Source organism: Taurulus bubalis (genome assembly GCF_910589615.1).
Source record: "Taurulus bubalis genome assembly, chromosome: 7".
Lineage (NCBI taxonomy): Eukaryota > Metazoa > Chordata > Actinopteri > Perciformes > Cottidae > Taurulus > Taurulus bubalis.
In genome coordinates, this window is record NC_136595.1 from 20,999,234 (window position 1) to 21,004,477 (window position 5,244).

Here is a 5,244-nt window from a genome sequence, read left to right on the forward strand (position 1 = left end):
ATTTACAATGGTTCAGATGATCTCTTTGTTAAACAAAACAACAACAACCACTAAATTACAACTTATTAGAACATGACCAATTTCTTATTCATCATCATACATCATGCATTATTAATATTTGATGTGCTGAATAGAGAGCATGAAGCACATTCAAGACGTTTTGACATGTCACAGTAGAAAAAAGTACTGCTGTAAATAACTAAATGAACAAGGCTTGAATTGTATTTCGCTGCTTCAGTTTCAGGGTTGTGGACTTGGTCTTGTTGGCTCACTGTCGAGGCCAACTGCAACACCTGGATAGTTAATGTTAACGATGGCTCTGAAGCTCGGATAAAAACACACAGAGGGAGAGCGACGTACTTCTCTGTTCACCAAAATGTGTCTGCTGCTATATTAATGTTCAAAATGTGAATCTCCTTTTAAGCAAACAAGCCAAAATGTTAAATATGTGTATTTCAGTGTGGGAATACCAGAAGGAATCTGTGGTTGGACACATTGTTTTATTCATTTTTACATAATTCAACATGACATTGAGCATACTGAATTCCCAAATGTGTTACTGGATGTGTTTTAGAAAAGCATTTTACCTTGAAGCCATACCAATGACAGTTTATCCTGATTTAACGAGCAGAGACTGTTTCTATCTCTGCTGATAGTCCCAGCAGTCGTTCTGTAATCTTCTGTCGTCGGCTGACTTGTTGTTTTGGGTAATTCGAGACCTTGGGGCCAAGGTGGTAAAGAGGAAGATGTATACAAGATAAGGGTGAGAGCTCGGCCTTTAAAATCTACTGTGAGGCTTCCTAGTCTTGTGAGATATCAAGAAACTTTTAAGGCTTTAATAAATATTCAATTCAATTCAGTTTATTTTATGTAGCCCAACATCACAAATACAAGTTTGCCTCGGAGGGCTTTGCAATGTGTACACATAACATCCCTGTCCCGGGACCTCACATCGGATCAGAAAAAACTCCCCCTAATAAAGATAGTAAAAACTCTTTCACAGGGAAAAAAGGGAAGAAACCTGAGGGAGAGCAACAGAGGAGGATCCGTCTCCCCGGATGGACAGAAGCAATAGATGTCATGTGGCCATAATGAATAACGTAACGGAGTTACAGCACATTCAATGACTATGACATAAATTATTGATATAATGAGTAGTAGGCATGGTCCATGATCCAAATAACCACGATCCATGAAGCAGAAGGAGGTATAGAGGAGTGGGGGGCATCAGCAGGGCCATGGCAGGAGGCAGGACCGGATCCATATCAATACACAAACATTGATGCAGGCAGATGTTTGTGCCCAGTACCAACCACAGTGTACGGGTCGCTTGTCACTGTTTACTTCATCCACTTATGTCATCATGATTAGAAAAAGGCAACATGAAACGTATACTTTTTTACTCTTTCAAAAACATTGAAAGGAAATCATGATGAAGATGTGCACAAATATTGATCCAAAGGAAACATAACTACATGAATGATGCATGCAGCTCCCTGGTCTGTATGCTTCATTTGTACAAGCTTTCTCTAGGGGGAAGCAGTGCATTGCAAGTGGAAGGACTTTAACAGTAAAACTCTTCACAGTTCAACTGGCTTCCTGTCTCGCCTGAACTCAGAGATTTCACCTGAGTGAGGATTACTTTAACCAATATGCTGAGCTTTCAAATGACTTCTGAATCTTTTTTGTTAGCTGCAACAAGGAATTAACTTCATTCATTCAAGTCATTTACTTCCACATTTTGCACACAAAAAAAGTGTGTTAACATACACACAACAAGATCTTGTTCATGATGACTTAACTGGCATTTTTAACCATGAATCGTAGATACATGATACACGGTCACATTCAGAAAATGCTTTCCAGAGTGTGCTATCAATATTTGTATCCTACATTTGGGTTAAATCAATAGTTCTGGAACTACAATGCAGAGCCATGTCGAATACGTTGACAGTTTCTCATGTAAAGCACAATAAGTGTAATAAAAAAAAAGGGCTCAACACACCGATTTGGAAACAAATTGATTAGCATAATTTACAAACATGCAGTAAGTTTTGTTGAGTGTATCAGCTGTCAGAGATTATGCGAGGGCATCACATGCATCAATAACGAGACAACGATGGATGGCAGCTTGCTTGTCTGCGTAGCTCAGATCTATTTCAACGCCTTGAATACAATGCACTCATTATGGTGTGTGACACAGACTGGATATTGTGCGGTGCCCGGGCATGAAGAAAGGGAAGGCTGCGGCCCTTTGTGAAGTGGGTCAAGTACATGAAGGGGTTACCAGTGTCAGCAGAATGATGTGAGTATAGCCTATGAACCTTCAGAGAAGCAAAGAAACCTGCTAACGGCCCTGCAGTCGCCCTAATTATCCCATGATCCTTTGTCTGGCAATAAATACCAAGACGTTTTGGGGTCAGATTGGATGTCATGTGTAGTGTTGGTTTGAATTAGCCTCAAACGCAACCAGAAACCCCAATGAAAACATTTCAGTCGAATGGTGAGCAAATCTCATGAGAGCTTCACATCCTGCAAAACCCAAAAAGTAGGAACAAACAGGAATCTTGAATTCTGAGCAGAGAATGCATATGTGGACGCATTGCCAGGACTAACAGGATCAGCTATGTGGTGCGGCCTGGACATCATTTTACATACATCATGTAAGCGTGGATCATGTAGAGATCAAAGTATTTGGGGAACGTTTGGGAAATAAGCATAGATTTGACATCTGAATGCTTCCTCTGTCAAGATTCTGGTATTCTAGCTCAAGTCAGGCAGAACAACTTTGAGCCTGACATTAAATGCTTACATCAAATGTTTTTGAACAATCTTCAAGTCAACGTACTATAGTCCCCTTTCCACACTTCAACATAAATATAATTACAGGAGAAATAAAGGTTTAACAAGGGCTCTTTAAGAGGTGTAAAACTTGTGCAGGTGTTCAATGTTAAATTACAACTTTTCATGACACGTTAATTTTATTGTTATGTTGTTTATAGATGGGTTCACATGCAAAACCTCTTAAAATAGCCAAACTCATTAAAACGCTTAAAACATTGTCCTCTGGTGCTCACTAGGACAACATGAGATACACAAGGGTGTCAAGTTGCAAGTAGACAACCTCCATATGGGAATGTGAGTGCATGTGCATATTTGTAGCAGCCTATAGGCTGTGTGTCTGAATCTGTGATGTCATCGCTTCGATCCGGGTGATCCCTTCCCGGCCAATCATTGCGAAGAAGGAGTTTTCTGGTGGAGGCATTCAGTGGATGATTACAGGACGGGGGAGGTTAAGCTCTAAACCAGGCTGTAAAACATTGACCTGAGGGAGTAAGTCAGTGTAGTATGTGGTTGTTGCAGAACCTGTCTAGGGCCCCGAGTGTGACACCTGTTTCCAGACGTGACCCAGCTAAGACATGAGGGGAAATGTTATAGATAGAGGATGTTGTGTCATCAGTCAGGAGACACATCACATCAAAATCTGAATGAAATGTCCTCAATAGATCAAGGTTGTAAGAAATTAACAGAACTCACAGGGTTAATTGTGTAAGCCAAGATGGAGCACACCAGAACACCAAAGAGATCAAATTATACTTTTAAATGTAGATGATGCTTTTACTGGATTCTGGAACATTTCTAATTATAATCGTATCATAATTTTCTTTCAATCTGTATGCAGTCAATGGGGTTTACTGGGATGTGGTTTTCAATAACATTACTTGCAGCACAAAGCCCTAAATTATTGCACCCAGTGGCTTCTTCTTAGACACAGCACTGACAAACTGGATTCAGGAAAAATGCACAAGCTAAAGTTTAGTGCTTGTTTGATGCTTGTTAGCGCATGACGCGCCTTGATCTTTACTCTACAGTTTCTCTTTATTTTCATGTTCAGCAAATATGTGTATCCATCTAAGTGGCTAAGTAGCAAAACCTTTATGTTGTCATTGATCTCAGTTCCAGGTCAAATTGGGTCCTGTTTCCTCTTAAAAGTTATTGTTCCTCAAAAAAAAAAACTCAAACTGTCACATTTTCTCTCGAATGAACCCACTAAATACCTTTGACACAGGGTGAGTCATATGGTTCCTTCCTTCCTATATTTGAAACCATTTTGGGAATTTCTCTACCACACACAGGTCTATAATAATGCCTAATAATTTCCTTTGTCAAGAAATAAAGAAACTTAATGAAAGTTCAAAACCTTTTATTTTTGATTATTTATTATTATGACTCACAAATGCAACTTCTTCTTAGCTCCACCAGTGGCTCATGTCTGCCACGTGGGCAGCTCAACAACTACTGTCACATTGTGACCTTTTTTTACAGTCATGCATGGTCCCCAGATGATGAACCCAAACGACTTTGGTGATCCCTGGACTTTCCCCCTGACATTTGATGTTTAGAGGGAAATGTCTCAAAATGTATTTGATCGATGGCATAAAATGTGTCCCCTCCAATTATCAGGTAAAAAGTTATATATTTGTACGTCTCAATTAGGGATGCAAAACTAGATTTGTAAACATACAAACCAGTCAATGATGTACCAACTGAACCATGAGCTTGTTGAAGCATTGCACTATACAGACCTGCTATATATTTAATGTAGTGACAAAGAGACAAAGAGGCAATTATCTGAACACAGTGCGACTTGACCATTAGGCAACCTGCCTTATTTCATGTATTAAATCAGTGTTATGGCTTCATATAATATCAAAATATCATTCATTACTATCAATCAATCAATTAATCGATGAATTTATATATTTTGGAGTTCAAAAACATTGGAAATGGTTCTTTTTCTTCTCCCTAGTCTGCAAAAACAAGCCAAACAAAAAACAAAACCGTAGCCCCAAAACCCCCATACAAACTAAACCCTTGTTCCCCTTAGCCTCAGCTGTACTTTGTGTTTAGTGCTTAATAGTAAAAGGCCATGGTAAATCAGAAAATTATATCAGAAATAAATACAGCACTGAAACTTGGTTTAGAGAACATTGGGCATGATTGTTAGGCTCTTGTGCAATGCTCTACCCTGCAGTGGAAGGCCCATTACATGAAAAGTCATTACCACCACTCTTACTATTTCAGTAGAAATCCTCCTACAACTGAATCTCAAAGCCCTCCTTTAACTGTGCAGGTGACTCATAATATGTTAGCAAACAAGTCTGAATATGCCTTTCTACTGTCAGTGTTCGTATCTTCTTTGGGTTGAACTTCTCAACCAGTCACATTCCAGTGTGGGAAGAC